General features: G+C 43.4%; 1 pseudogene across 1 annotated transcript in view; it reads left to right on the top strand.

The window, feature by feature from the left end:
• Positions 1-12,399, top strand: part of LOC149434265 (heparan sulfate glucosamine 3-O-sulfotransferase 3B1-like) — a 46,391-nt pseudogene extending 33,992 nt beyond the window's left edge. Inside the window, exon 2 of the transcript XR_016308779.1 lies at positions 9,256-12,399. The product of XR_016308779.1 is annotated as a heparan sulfate glucosamine 3-O-sulfotransferase 3B1-like (transcript). The remainder of the gene's footprint in view (positions 1-9,255) is intronic.
• The last annotated feature ends 4,153 nt before the right edge of the window (positions 12,400-16,552 follow it).

The raw sequence follows: 16,552 nt of genomic DNA, 5'->3' as shown, positions 1-16,552 counted from the left end.
AGGTGATCTCTTTTATACATTTTATACAAAGACTACATCTGAATAACTAGATTCAACTGTAAAGAAATGTAAAAAGTGTTCAATTGTCTACCAGCCTAGCTTCTCCTTTTTCATTGTGACCCTCAAAAAGAAATAGTTGGAAATTTAAAAAACTCCAGATACAGATAGACATTTCTTCGATTTGGTCTGTGCGTGGAGCTGATCCACCATTTCAACTGAGGCAGCACAAAGAGTTTAATCTATTCATGTGCTGACATGGAGCATGCTGATGGGGAGAGAGCAGAGCGACAGAGATGAGCTCCTCTTCCTTCACTGTCCACTCACAGGCTTGGACCAGGTCCAAGAGGACCTGGACTCACAGGAAGCGGGTTGAAGGATGCTGGCTATCAGACCAAGGACCTCTAGGACTACAGAGGAATCTCTGCCTTGAAGTTGAATATTGCAGCAGAAGCTACTCTAGTTGTTTCATCTTTCATGGGCTATTCATATTTATCTTATTGTTTTTTTGTTTTAAACTGGTTATAAACTTCAGAGATGAAATATAAACAAAGCATATCCCTCTAGTGTGTACTGGTCTCCAGTTTTCAGAATTTAGGTTTTATATATGTAGTAAAATATAATAACAATGTAAGACCAAAAATAAAAAAATAACCAAAAATGTTATATATATATATATATATATATATATATATATATACAGTCATGGCCGAAATTGTTGGCACCCTTGATATTTCTCCAGGAAATCATGTATTTCTCACGAAACGTATTGCATTAACACATGTTTTGCTATACACATGTTTATTCCCTTTGTGTGTATTGGGACAAAACAAAAAAAGGGAGGAAAGAAAGCAAATTCGACATAATGTCACACAAACCTCCAAAAATGGGCTGGACAAAAGTATTGGCACCCTTTCACAACTGCGGATAAATAAGAATGTTACAAGCATGTGATGCTCCTGTAAACTCACCTGGGGCAAGTAACAGGTGTGGGCAATATAGAAATCACACCTGAAAGCAGATAAAAAGGAGAGACGTTCACTTAACCTTTGCATTGTGTGTCTGTCTGTGCCACACTAAGCATGGACAACAGAAAGAGGAGACGAGAACTGTCTGAGGACCTGAGAACCAAAATTGTGGCAAAATATCAACAATCTCAAGGTTACAAGTCCATCTCCAGAGAACTAGATTTGCCTTTGTCCACAGTGCGCAACATTATCAAGAAGTTTGCAACCCATGGCACTGTAGCTAATCTCCCTGGTCGTGGACGGATGAGGAAAATTGATGAAAGATTGCAACGCAGAATAGTCCGGATGGTGGATAAGCAGCCCCAAACATGTTCCAAAGACATTCAAGCTGTCCTGCAGGCTCAGGGAGCATCAGTGTCAGCGCGAACTATCCGTCGACATTTAAATGAAATGAAACGCTATGGCAGGAGACCCAGGAGGACCCCACTGCTGACACAGAGACATAAAAAAGCAAGACTACAGTTTGCCAAAATGTACTTGAGTAAGCCAAAAGCCTTCTGGGAAAACGTCTTGTGGACAGATGAGACCAAGATAGAGCTTTTCGGTAAAGCACATCATTCTACTGTTTACCGAAAACGGAATGAGGCCTACAAAGAACAAAACACAGTACCTACGGTAAAATATGGTGGAGGTTCAATGATGTTTTGGGGTTGTTTTGCTGCCTCTGGCACTGGGTGCCTTGACTGTGTGCAAGGCATCATGAAATCTGAGGATTACCAAAGGATTTTGGGTCGCACTGTAGGGCCCAGTGTCAGAAAGCTGGGTTTGCGTCCAAGATCCTGGGTCTTCCAGCAGGACAATGACCCCAAACATACGTCAAAAAGCACTCAGAAATGGATGGCAAAGAAGCGCTGGAGAGTTCTGAAGTGGCCAGCAATGAGCCCAGATCTAAATCCCATTGAACACCTGTGGAGAGATCTTAAAATTGCTGTTGGGAAAAGGTGTCCTTCCAATAAGAGAGACCTGGAGCTGTTTGCAAAGGAAGAGTGGTCCAAAATTCCGGGTGAGAGGTGTCAGAAGCTTATTGATGGTTATAGGAAGCGACTGATTTCAGTTATGTTTTCCAAAGGGTGTGCAACCAAATATTAAGTTAAGGGTGCCAATACTTTTGTCCAGCCCATTTTTGGGGTTTTGTGTGACATTATGTCATATTTGCTTTTCTGCCTCTGTTTTATATTTGTTCCAATACATACAAAGGGAATAAACATGTGTATAGCAAAACATGTGTTAATGCAATACCTTTTTTGTGTGAAATACTTGATTTTCAGGAAAAATATCAAGGGTGCCAACAATTTCGGCCATGACTGTATACATATATACATACACACACACACATTTTTATTTTTGTATTACTGTTAGAAAAAAAAATATGTAGTAAAATATAAGTATAACCAAAACATTTTTTAAATATATATATATATACACACACACACGCACTTTTATTTTTTTTTATTACTGTTAGAAAAAAAAGATGTATAAGTAGAATTTTTTTTTTTGGTTAAACTTATTGTTATTACATTTTACTACATATTTTTTTTCTAACAATATACACACTTTTTTTTATTTTTTTTAAATATTGATACTTTATTAAACCATGGAATAGGCACAGTAAAGAAAAGGGGGTCTGGTTGCAAGGGGTTAATCATCGCAGGGCCAAGTGTTTGTACATCAACAACGAGCGCGTGGAACGCCTGGCAGGCGCAATGTGTAACTTCAGCGTGCCAGCACGTTGGCGCTGCCTATGAAATATGAGGCAGCAGAATTGTTTACAATCCATCACAAATAATAGATGCCACCCTGCCATCTCCCTTCTCAGCTGGTATTTCTGCCTGAGCGTTTAATCGCCAGGCGGCATGGGTTAACGTGTGTGTGTGTGCGTGTGCGTGTGTTAGCAAACAATTTGGGAAAAAAAAGGAGGCCCGGCATTCTGCAGAGAGTTTCCAGTAATTTGAAGCAATTTAGCAATCTGCTGTATGCCGGGCTGACGGCCGTTATCCGAGGAAAGTCGGGTAAAAGGGATGTAATTGGATGAAGAAATGGCTTCATTTGTGGCGTATTCAAGGAGACGAAGTGCCGCTTGGCCTGCTTAAGCTGTTATTGTTCCCTTTTTATTACGGCACTAAGAGGCTCCTCATTATTTAATTGCTCTGTTAAATGCCCGGGTGATACATAAACTAGATTTAAGCCAAGCGATAGTGGACTTCTAGAATCGCGTTCAGATTATTACCCTCTATTATTGCCGTCTTCGTTCTGTGTGCGTTTTAACTTGATTTTTTTTTTTTTTTTTTTTGCGAAGAGAGAACAAAGGAAAGGAAGCATTAAAATGGAACTACAGGCTTCTGTATGACAATCTAAACCAGGCCGAAATGCAGTTATTATGTGTGCAGGGCGCTCGTCTGTCCCTAATTGCGTGTTATTACTCCATGTGCAATGCCGTGCGATTCGCTGTGAACAGTGTCAGCCGATTTGTACAGCCTTCCTGTCTGCAGCTGGTTGCTGCAGATATACTGTGACCTGGGTGGTGTAAAGCCCAGGATGATCCATGTGAATGTCACCATGTGAGCTTTTCTCAGCCAGAGTTCTGTGGAACCCTAGGGTTCCTCTAGAAGTTTCTGGGGGTTCCATAAACAAGGAGCAATTTCTGCTTCTCAGGTATGTTACCCATGACAACATTGATCTTTTTATCTATCTTTAAGGGGGGGGGGGATTCTTCCAAACAGCCACCAATGTAAGGGGCATTCTTCCAACTGATCACCAATGTAAGGGACATTCCTCCCACTCATCACCAATGTAAGGGACATTCTTCCCACTGACCCCCAATGTAAGGGACATTCTTCCCACTGACCAGCCTCCAATGTAAGGGACATTCTTCCCACTGATCACCAATGTAAGGGACATTCTTCCCACTGATCTCCAATGTAAGGGACATTCTTCACACTGATCACCAATGTAAGGGGCATTCTTCCCACTGACCGCCAATGTAAGGGCCATTCTTCCCACTGACCCCCAATGTAAGGGCCATTCTTCCCACTGACCCCCAATGTAAGGGCCATTCTTCCCACTGACCCCCAATGTAAGGGACATTCTTCCCACTGACCGCCAATGTAAGGGACATTCTTCCCACTGACCGCCAATGTAAGGGACATTCTTCCCACCGACCGCCAATGTAAGGGACATTCTTCCCACCGACCGCCAATGTAAGGAACATTCTTCCCACCGACCGCCAATGTAAGGAACATTCTTCCCACCGACCGCCAATGTAAGGAACATTCTTCCCACCGATCGCCAATGTAAGGAACATTCTTCCCACCGACCGCCAATGTAAGGAACATTCTTCCCACCGACCGCCAATGTAAGGAACATTCTTCCCACCGACCGCCAATGTAAGGAACATTCTTCCCACCGACCGCCAATGTAAGGAACATTCTTCCCACCGACCGCCAATGTAAGGAACATTCTTCCCACCGACCGCCAATGTAAGGAACATTCTTCCCACTGACCCCCAATGTAAGGGACCCACTGACCGCCAACGTGAGGAGCATTCTTCCCACTGATCGCCAATGTAAGGGACATTCTTCCCACTGACCACCAATGTAAGGGACATTCTTCCCACTGATCGCCAATGTAAGGGACATTCTTCCCACCGATCGCCAATGTAAGGGACCCACTGACCGCCAACGTGAGGAGCATTCTTCCCACTGATCGCCAATGTAAGGGACATTCTTCCCACTGACCACCAATGTAAGGGACATTCTTCCCACTGACCACCAATGTAAGGGACATTCTTCCCACTGATCGCCAATGTAAGGGACATTCTTCCCACTGATCACCAATGTAAGGGACATTCTTCCCACTGACCCCCAATGTAAGGGACATTCTTCCCACTGACCCCCAATGTAAGGGACATTCTTCCCACTGATCACCAATGTAAGGGACATTCTTCCCACTGACCCCCAATGTAAGGGACATTCTTCCCACTGACCCCCAATGTAAGGGACATTCTTCCCACTGATCACCACGCTAATGTAATGTAAGCTGAGGGTATAGTAAAAGGTGGCAGGGGTTCCCGAAGACCTGAAAGTTGTTTCAAGGGTTCCTCCTTATGAAAAAGGTTGAGAAACGCTGCCTTAGGACCTGTATTGGTGGGCTTCTGTTTGCATCAGAACTGCTATTCTCTCAATACAAATCAGTGGGAATGAAAAAGCTGCTTGATGCATCTAAAAGCTCCAATTACACTTAATGCGACCTGGGAACGTGTGCAATATTGCAAGCGTTTCCACAGCACACTATTCTCTAGTAGCTGCATTGTGGTGCCATTCATTCTTAATGGCACCAGCCAACACACATATGCAAAATCATTCCACAATGCATGGAAACTTTCTGCATGGTACTGTAGTGTGATGCAATTGAAAACAAAGGTGCCCGCACTTCTTTTGTGTGATCGTCACACAGAGGGCTGACCATTGAAATTAACTGGCTGTCCTAATTGCGACGCACCTAAACAGGGCAGTGACATCATGATCTCCACCTGGACCAATCAGAGAACAGGGTGACTTCCGGTGTTCAGAATGCAGCAGGGCAGTCACTCAGCCCAGAAGCTGCTGGAGATTACTGTAGTAGCGGTACCTATGTCAGCGATTTTCACCTTTCCTTAGGGATCCTACCAGGGGCGGACTGACCATTTGGAAACTCTGGCACTGCCCAAGGGCCCAGGGTCAGTAGGGGGCCCCATGAGATGCCCCTGGTACCTTTTTCATAGGCTTTTTTGAGTTTGGGCAAGAACACAGGGGCCCCATGATCCCCTATTGCCCGGGGGCCCCATGTTTTGTCAGTCCGCCCCTGGATCCTATAGGTATGACCCATTCATACTTGATAGAGTAGATTGGTCCAATGTAACTTTACAAGAATTGCCATACCTGGAATTCAGCTTTAAATCACCACTAAGTGGCCTGAGATACTACATTGTGCAGAACTCCGGCCCACCGTGCCATTAGTTGGCAGAACTCCATCCCACCGTGCCCTTAGTTGGCAGAACTCCGGCCCGCCGTGCCATTAGCTGGCAGAACTCCGGCCCACCGTGCCATTAGTTGGCAGAACTCCATCCCGCCGTGCCATTAGTTGGCAGAACTCCATCCCGCCGTGCCATTAGCTGGCAGAACTCCGGCCCGCCGTGCCATTAGCTGGCAGAACTCCGGCCCGCCGTGCCCTTAGTTGGCAGAACTCCGGCCCGCCGTGCCCTTAGTTGGCAGAACTCCGGCCCGCCGTGCCTTTAGTTGCAGAACTCCGGCCCGCCGTGCCCTTAGTTGCAAAACTCCGGCCCGCCGTGCCCTTAGTTGCAAAACTCCGGCCCGCCGTGCCCTTAGTTGCAAAACTCCGGCCTGCCGTGCCATTAGTTGCAAAACTCCGGCCCGCCGTGCCATTAGTTGGCAGAACTCCGGCCCGCCGTGCCATTAGTTGGCAGAACTCCGGCCCGCCGTGCCATTAGTTGGCAGAACTCCGGCCCGCCGTGCCATTAGTTGGCAGAACTCCGGCCCGCCGTGCCATTAGTTGGCAGAACTCCGGCCCGCCGTGCCATTAGTTGGCAGAACTCCGGCCCGCCGTGCCATTAGCTGGCAGAACTCCGGCCCACCATTGCATTTGTTGTGCTATGGCGCACGATACCAGAAATAGCAGTCATTACATTTTAAAAAATTTGTGCGTTGATTTGTGTCACAATTTTCTCACAGAGATAATTACATAAAATGACTGCCAACACCTGCACAATGCTGTGAAGATATTTCAGGATTAAGGTGTAAATTGTATGAAAGCACCACTCCACCCCAAAGACAATTTGTACCTGTCACAGGCACCCCCCTCCCCCGCAGAAGACAACCTTGTCTCCGGAGAAGGGTGACAAAAGTAGGGAAAGTGCAAATCATGTGCTAGTCTGTTCAGTTCCTCCATAGGACAGTCCTATCCTCATAATAGAGCCGACCCTAGTATAGGATTACGTATGCAATGGCTGCCTGCATGTTCCTATCCTTGGCATCGGACTCCAGAGAAGGTCAGGGCAGCCATATTGTACGGTCAACCAATAGATAGCCTTCAGCTTTGCTAAGTGATGCTCTTCTTTTTTTTTTTTTTTTTTTCTCCAAACTGTGCCATGTAGAACTGTTCTATTGTCCAGCCCAAACTGGTTTTTGTTTTGGATAAAATGAGGACGGATTCCTGTCAGCCTTTTTATTGCCTTCTTTGTCCCCAGTGGTGAGATTTCCTCTGACTTCTGCAAATGTCAGAACAGGAAGCAAACAGAAATCTCATGTAAAAGCTTCCAGAGGTTCTAACTTTTTTTACACCCATCACTTTAACCCCTTCACACCTAAGGGTAAAACAAATCTAAATGCCTAAGCACAATTTTGCAACGTTGACCTGTGTTAGTAAAACCGTCCATATCATCGCAACTACTTCATACATCCAGGTGGATTATAGCGTGTTTTTTTCAGGACAAATTGGGCTTTAATTTGATGGTAAATGGTAATGGATATCTCCTGATTTTTTTTTTTTTTTTTTTAATCAAAGGAAAACTGGCCCAAAAAAGTAAAAAAAAAAATCTATTTTTAAAATTAGCAGTGTGTTTCTTGTTACTACCATAACCTACCACCGAAGAACAACCCAAAATAAATGTTCCATTTCTTGATGATCGCAGCGATACCATATATGTGTATGTTATTTGTACCCGTAGTACAGCCCAGAAACAATAGTGTACATTTAATTTTTTGTTTTATTTTTACCTAAAACACACCGACACCAATTAAAAAAAAAAAAAATAATCCTGACCTTTTGACCTTAACCTTTGACCCTGACCCAAACACTTACCCTGGCAGTGAACTAGATCAAACCTTTGATCTAGGTATTTTTTATTTATTTTTTAATATTTATCTTTTTATTTTTTTAACAAACCTTTATTTTTCTCTATGCAAGGAGTTAAGAGAGATGCAATGTATCTCTCTCCTCCATTCATAGAGAAAAAAAAACAAAGGGGGGCGGGCTATACAGTGACTGATCACTGTGATAGCCAATCAGAGACTATCACAGCAATCATATGACCCAGAATCGGGAGTCCCGGGTCCTGATCATTAGAACAGGACTCGGGGCTCTCAGTGACACCCTGGTCTTTGTGCTGGGAGCGCTCTCTGTGGCGTGCTCCCAGCAGAAAGACAGGTACGCAAATATGTGGCCCCACGGAAAAAAGCCCAGTTCTGTGTGGCCACATATTTGTGTGATGTTGGCGCAAAGGGGTTAAAGTTTAAAATAGATGCCCTCAATAGTGGTGCAATTTTGTACGACTTGTACTACAGTGTTAGTTTTTTTTCCCTTTATCTCTAAGGACAAACCTCCCACCTCAGGATACAGCCTGGTACTAGGGCCTAGGAGCTCCTTCACATAGTAGTTTATAGGGGGAGTTTATCAGATTCTGACCTCCACCAGGTGCCCCCCAACCAAGGGTTTGGATACCATAAACTGACCAAATGGCTCGGTTCACATAGGAGTGTTTATTTCTCTGTACCATAGGATGCTCGGGTTGTTTCTTCGACACCAGAATGGGTGTTGGATGCAAATCCAGCTTGAGCCATGTGAGCCTGGCCTAATGGTACAGCTGTGTCCCAACAATCGTCCCATCCCAATGACCTCCATACCATGCCGGTCCTCTCTCTGAACCTCGCATAACTCTTTACTTATTTAATGAAGGGAGGAAAAGGAACCACACTTCCATCCCACCATCCAGAAGTTAATTAGCTAAATGGGTCAATCCATCTTGAAGCTGTGCAAATAAGTCAGGCAGACATTAGCTCAAAGCTTCTAACTAGGTATCATTTGTCAAAAAGATGGGTCTTGCCTGAAGCTTTAACCACTTAACTGCTACATTCGTATTGCAAAGCCTCAGGTCGCCTACTAAACAAAAAAAAAAAATCTGTATATATATATATATCATATAATTTAATGGATAACTATATTTTTATATGCATATCAACAGATTTTATTCTCCGTTAATTAAGCTTCTTCTGGCCAATCATTCGGTCCACTAAAATGTCTTCATTATATGGACAGGGCAACTGATCCTTGACCTTATATTTAGGGGGTGCTGAATGTAAATGGCGCACGTTAGGAATGAATGTGTGCCTCCTGTTTGTGTAGCTACATGCAGTCATCAGAGGTTTGATGTTAATGCCTTTCCTTCTCTTTCTGGCAGAGACTTGATGCCACGGACTCTCGATGGCCAGATTACCATGGAAAAGACTCCCAGTTACTTTGTGACCAAGGAGGCCCCAGCCCGTATTTCGGCCATGTCGAAGGACGCCAAGCTTATCGTGGTGGTGAGGGACCCGGTGACTCGAGTCATATCGGATTATACCCAAACGTTATCCAAGAGGCCGGACATCCCCACTTTCGAGAGCCTGACGTTTAAAAACAGGACTACGGGTCTTATCGACATTTCATGGAGTGCCATCCAGATTGGCATCTATGCCAAGCACTTGGAGAACTGGCTCCAGTATTTTCCTATGAGCCAGATCCTGTTTGTGAGCGGGGAGAGACTGATCACCGATCCCGCAGGAGAACTGGGGCGCGTTCAGGATTTTCTAGGGCTCAAAAGGATCATTACAGACAAACATTTTTATTTCAATAAGACTAAAGGTTTTCCTTGCCTAAAGAAGGCAGAAGGGAGCAGCAAACCCCACTGTTTGGGAAAAACCAAGGGCAGGACTCACCCCAACATTGACCCTGAAGTGGTCCAGAGACTACGGGAATTCTACAGGCCATTTAATATGAAGTTCTACCAAATGACTGGGCACGACTTTGGCTGGGACTGAAGGTTCATCAGAGGTCCCAGCTTTAAACGAAGCTAAACACATGTTTGTATGTGTGCCTGTATAAATGTACAGAGATCTATTTTATTATAATTTATTTGTAATTCCTAAGCAATTAATTCACTAAGCTGCCTAACCACGTGGTTCCTTGTTTGCCCATAGTGTTAACATTCCATCATGTATAACCCTCGAATTTATGGAGATCAGTATCAAAGGGTTATCCATCTCCATTTTACATATCTGTTAATGGTGCTCCTGCTGCAATCATGTTTTGAGGGGGGGAAAAAGATGAAAAGCACAATAATATCTTGGTATTTTATGTTTACGGGTATTGACATCTTTCACGCACGCTTGTTGGTTTCATGGCCTTCAACTCAACTCTTGTGTTCAATCTGTTTAGAGCGTGTATGGGAAAGGTCCAGATGTTTGGGTGGTGGAAGAGAACTTGAAATCTTTATACCAGAGGCAGACTGACAACTCATGGGGCCCCCGGGCAATAGGGGATCATGGGGCCCCTGTGTCCTTGCCCAAACTCAAAAAAGCATATGAAAAAGGTACCAGGGGCATCTCATGGGGCCCCCTACTGAACCCGGACCCACGGGCAGTGCCAGAGTTTCCAAATTGTCAGTCCGCCCCTGCTTTATACTATGGTGTCACAATCTGAGATAATCACTTGGCTAATGGTAAAAACGATTTGTTTGGAAGGCTAGTGTGTACAGCTACAAAACAAAATGGAGGCTGTATGGTTATGATGCTGACTTGAGGTGGGCTAGTCTTGTTTATCCTGCCTTGAAATAAGGAACATAGGTGAACTTTTACCACATATAATGAAGAACTTTTAGTAAAACTAGCATTTGCAGCCAGTATTTGGGAATACACTTTTATGCACCCCAAAGTCTTTGTACGACAATTTTTTTTTTTTTTGCACGGTCAATCATTTGTGGTCCATTTGGTGGCAGTCAATAATGCCCCGTGTCTTCCAGCTTTACAAAACTTCTATGCATCATACACAAAACTTGTTTTTCTTTTAGATTTTCTATACGGTTTGGTCGACTTCCTCACCCTGTGATCAGTATGGTATTAGCATTTGGGGAAAAAAAAATTACAAAGTTTTTTTTAATTGCAATCCATTTGGTTAGAGCCAATTGCACTATTGCTGTGGATACAATTTCTAATGAAAGGTGATTCTCATGATACATAGTTTCTATTTTTTCCCCCCTAATGGCAACAGACCATTTTTTTTTTTACTTAAGAGTGGGGGAATGGTTTAAAATCTTTTCTTTTCACGGGTTTCTGGGTTCTTTTCAGGTTTTCACAGGTTTCTGGGTACCCGTTGGGGATATTTCCTGTTCCAGAAACTACCATTTTCAAGTGAAGCGAATCTCCCCCGTTTTGGCACACTGGTTTATCCACGTCCCCCCTTTTGAGATCTTTTACCCCACTTCCTGTCCTGGTGAAAGTGGTCACTGGCAAGAGGAAGTCGGGGAGAATCTCCCCTTAAAAAACAGCCGTTCTAAGCTAAAACATTTTCCTGCAGTTTTTTACTCAATTTCCAAACCTTTCAACTGCTAATTTTTGATGGTATCCAATTGCCCAGTTGCATTTTTCCATTAGATTTGGACCGTTTATAATCTCATGTTCCAAATACCCCAAGAATATTTACTGCATCACAGCAAAATAACGTTCAGGGCATTTATCATTTTCATAATAGAATGAGCTCAAGTAAGCCATGACAGCTCCCTGCTGCCAACCTGGCGGCCATGTTGTGGGTGTCCAGCCCATGATTGGAAGAGTTGCTCTACATCCTTTCAGAAGCTGCTTCCCCTCCCCATCTTGCACGAGTCCTATCCCGGGGCTGGTCAGCTGTCCAGTGTACTAAGTGTAAAAGGGTACAGCGCGTTTTGTTTCAATGGCTGTAAGTTTTAATTTTTACACTGCTGCTAAAAAAATAAAAAAGAAGTGGCTATGCAGATATCTAGAAGTATTTAAATTAACAAAAATGAAAATGTTATTTTGCCCTTTAGGATGCAGCCATGACTCCAATCCAATACGAGGGCCTACTTAGCAGGACTCTCTATCATATGCCTTGGTTGCCATGGAGACCGGGCCTAGTTGCTGGTTTTGTACTGAAAGTACTGCCAGATCTGCATCCTACAAAGAGGGTTCCGTGGTTAAAAATTTCGCACATACAACATAGCGGTTGAGTTTTATTCAGCCATATGTATTTTATTATTTTGTTTTTGTTCTGTTTTTTTTTTTTTTTTTCCCTTTTGTAACCTGTTACTTTAGAAATAGCAAATTTATATAAATATATAAGTAAATATATATATATATTGAAAAAGAATATGAAAACACGTTGCAAAACAGAAAAAAAAATTGTACATTGTAAAATCAAGTATTTTGTGGTATGTACCATACAAAATTAATTTTACACAGGAAAAAAATGTTTATAAAGAAGATTGTGTTCTGAAAATTCATACTATGTCTTTGTATGAGCAAATAAAAACTATATTTTACCAAGATAAAAAGGACTCTACACTATTTTGTCCCGATAAGTGTTTGGAAATGTTTATCCTAGAAGTGTGAACTATAGAGGGTCAAACTGAAATTGTAGCTGTAGGACAACAAGGGTGACTTATTAAGTTCCTCTGGAGAGATGTGATGAGACGTTATGAAATCTCTGTCCCCATCATACAAAATAAAGATCCATTCAAAAAAGTAATGTCCGTAGCCAGTGGGAGGAGCTGGAAATTTACAAAGATAAACTATATGATCGTTGTCTTTGGGCACCTGACCATCTCAGGTGAAAGGGTATTTCATGCTTGGAATAGACTTCCACTCATAGAACTGACGGTAGGAAGAGGACCAAGTGGTATATCCTCCTTTTGTTTTGTTTTTTATCTAGGTTTGTTGGAACATGTCCACTTGACCTTTTTTTTGCTGTCACTCTTTTATGTTGCATGTACAGTTGTGTTCAAAATAATAGCAGTGTGTTGAAAAAAGTGAATAAAGCTGAAAATCCTTCTAATAGCTTTTATTTCCATCCACACAAATGCATTGGGAACACGACACATTCTATTCCAAATCACAACATGAAGAAAAATACATCAAATTTCAATTGTTCCTCTAAAAGAAATTGAAGAAAAGTGAATATTAGACGGTTCAAAAAAATCGCAGTGTTTGTATTCTTCTTCACAAACTCAAACATTCACTATATAAACTGAGAAATGTTTGAAGCTTTTGCTTTCCTTTGAATGACTTCATGAATATTTGGTTGTAGTCGCACTGTTTCTGAGAACTGCTGTACATCTGTGTTGCATGGAGTCACCCAACTTCTGGCCCCTGTGATCAGGTATTCCAGCCCAGGATGATTGGACCACATTCCACAGTTCTTCTCTATTTCTTGGTTTTGCCTCAGAAACTGCATTTTTGATGTCACCCCACAAGTTTTCTATTGGATGAAGATCCGGGGATTGGGCGGGCCACTCCATAACGTCAATGTTGTTGGTCTGGAACCAAGATGTTGCACGTTTACTGGTGTGTTTGGGGTCGTTGTCTTGTTGGAACCCCCATTTCAAGGGCATTTCCTCTTCAGCATAAGGCAGCATGACCTCTTCAAGTATTCTGATGTATTCAAACTGATCCATGATCCCTGGTATGTGATAAATAGGCCCAACACCGTAGTATGAGAAACATCCCCATATCATGATGCTTGCACCACCATGCTTCACGGTATTCACAGTGTACTGTGGCTTGAATTCAGTGTTTGGGGGTTGTCTGACAATCTGTCTAGAGCCACAAGACCCAAAAAGAACAATCTTACTTTCATCAGTCCACAAAATGTTGCGTCATTTCTCTTTAGGCCAGTCAATGTGCTCGTTGTCAGATTGTAACCTCTTCAGCACACGTCTTTTTTCCACCAGTGGGACTTTGCGGGGGCTTCTTGCAGATAGCTTGGCTTCACATAGGCGTCTTCTAATTGTAACAGTCCTCACAGGGAACATCACACCGAGCCAAAATGGCGCGGACTCAGCCAACAATCAGCTCCAGGAAGATGAAAGAAGGTGTGACGTTCCCTGTGAGGACTGTTACAATTAGAAGACGCCTATGTGAAGCCAAGCTATCTGCAAGAAGTCCCCGCAAAGTTCCACTGGTGGAAAAAGACGTGCTGAAGAGGTTACAATCTGACAAAGAGCACATTGACTGGCCTAAAGAGAAATGGCGCAACATTTTGTGGACTGATGAAAGTAAGATTGTTCTTTTTGGGTCTAGTGGCCGGAGACAGTTTGTCAGGCGACCCCCAAACACTGAATTCAAGCCACAGTACACTGTGAAGACCGTGAAGCATGGTGGTGCAAGCATCATGATATGGGGATGTTTCTCATACTACGGTGTTGGGCCTATTTATCGCATACCAGGGATCATGGATCAGTTTGAATACATCAGAATACTTGAAGAGGTCATGCTGCCTTATGCTGAAGAGGAAATGCCCTTGAAATGGGGGTTCCAACAAGACAACGACCCCAAACACACCAGTAAACGTGCAACATCTTGGTTCCAGACCAACAACATTGACGTTATGGAGTGGCCCGCCCAATCCCCGGATCTTAATCCAGTATATAACTTGTGGGGTGACATCAAAAATGCCGTTTCTGAGGCAAAACCAAGAAATAGAGAACTGTGGAATGTGGTCCAATCATCCTGGCTGGAATACCTGATCACAGGGGCCAGAAGTTGGGGGACTCCATGCAACACAGATGTACAGCAGTTCTCAGAATCAGTGCGACTACAACCAAATATTCATGAAGTCATTCAAAGGAAAGCAAAATCTTCAAACATTTCTCAGTTTATATAGTGAATGTTTGAGTTTGTAAAGAAGAATACAAACACTGCCATTTTTTTTGAACCATCTAATATTCACTTTTCTTCAATTTTTTTAGAGGAACAACACAAATTTGATGTATTTTTCTTCATGTTGTGATTTGGAATAGAATGTGTCGTGTTCCCAATGCATTTGTGTGGATGGAAATAAAAGCTATTAGAAGTATTTTCAGTTTTATTCACTTTTTTCAACACACTGCTATTATTTTGAACATAACTGTATATATGTAAAACGCTGCGTAAATTGACGGCGCTATATAAGTACCTGAAATACATATGAAAAATACAACTTTCAAAGAGATTGTACGATATTCTGATGGTTCGCACACAGCTTTCGTCTGAAATTGATCGAAGGGACAAGCACAAAATTTTTTCTGGTACCGTACAGTTTTCGTTCGGAAATACAAATACATTACATAACTTTCAAATTTTTATTCTGTCTCACAAAAATTTTCGCAACTTTAGTAACCTTTTCACTTTCGATATAAGACAGGCACACATAAACAAAAAAAACAAAACAAGACAAAAAAAAGATGGTCATTCGTCCAATATTGTCATGGTGTGTACGGGGCTGTAGGGCCATCTCTGTAAGTAAGGTCCCTTGCAAAGCAGGCTCTTCATGAATAGATAGAGAAGGCTGTATTTAGTGCCACATATAATGTATGCTAAATGCACTAATATGCTTTCCAGCTTCTGAGGAACCAGTCCCGAAGGTGCCTGCATGATTTAATCATCACTATATACAGCGAGGAGGCATGTGTCCTAGTTCCAGCGCTGCATGCTCCATCTTATGTTTAAATAACACCTGTTAGGGGAGCTGTGGATTACACTACTACAGCGTTTTAGGGTTTTCAGAAGGAGGTCAGCAATAGCAGCCTACTTAGTTCTTCAGCACAGGTTTTCTATGAAGCTGAATTCCAAGGAATGGCGATTTCTATATATATATTGCCCCAAGTATTGGGCCGGCGGCCTTTCCACGCACATGACCTTTAATGGCCCCCCAGTCTTAGTCCGTAGGGTTCAATATTGAGTTGGCCCCGCCCTTTCCACGCACATGACCTTTAATGGCCCCCCAGTCTTAGTCTGTAGGGTTCAATATTGAGTTGGCCCCGCCCTTTGCAGCTATAACAGCTTCAACTCTTCTGGGAAGGCCGTCCACAAGGTTTAGGAGGGTGTCTATGGGAAGGTTGGACCATTCTTCCAGAAGCACATTTGTCAGGTCAGGCACTGATGTCGGGGGGAGGAGGCCTGGCCCGCAGTCTCCGCTCTAATTCATCCCAAAGGTGTTCTATGGGGTTGAGGTCAGGACTCTGTGCAGGACAGTCAAGTTCCTCCACCCCAAACTGGCTCCTCCATGTCTTTATGGACCTTGCTTTGTGCACTGGTGTGCAGTCATGTTGGAACAGGAAGGGGCCATCCCCAAACTCTTCCCACAAAGTTGGGAGCATGAAATTGTCCAAAATGTCTTGGTATGCTGATGCCTTAAGAGTTCCTTTCACTGGAACTAGGGGGCCAAGCCCAACCCCTGAAAAATAACCCCACGCCATAATCCCCCCTCCACCAAACTTTACACTTGGCACAGTGCAGTCAGGCAAGTACCGTTCTCCTGGCAACTGCCAAACCCAGACACGTTCATCGGATTGCCAGAGAAGCGCGATTGGTCACTCCAGAGAACATGTCTCTACTGCTCTAGAGTCCAGTGGCGGCGTACTTTACACCACGGCATCCAACGCTTTGCATTGCGCTTGGTGATGGCAGGCTTGGATGCAGCTGCTCGGCCATGGAAACCCATTCCATGAA

Source organism: Staurois parvus, unplaced genomic scaffold (genome assembly GCF_062004578.1).
Source record: "Staurois parvus isolate SC_StPar_1 unplaced genomic scaffold, SC_StPar_1.0 ptg001792l, whole genome shotgun sequence".
NCBI lineage: Eukaryota > Metazoa > Chordata > Amphibia > Anura > Ranidae > Staurois > Staurois parvus.
The sequence above is the reverse complement of the archived record's forward strand: the minus strand, read 5'-3'. Positions and strand labels throughout refer to the sequence as shown.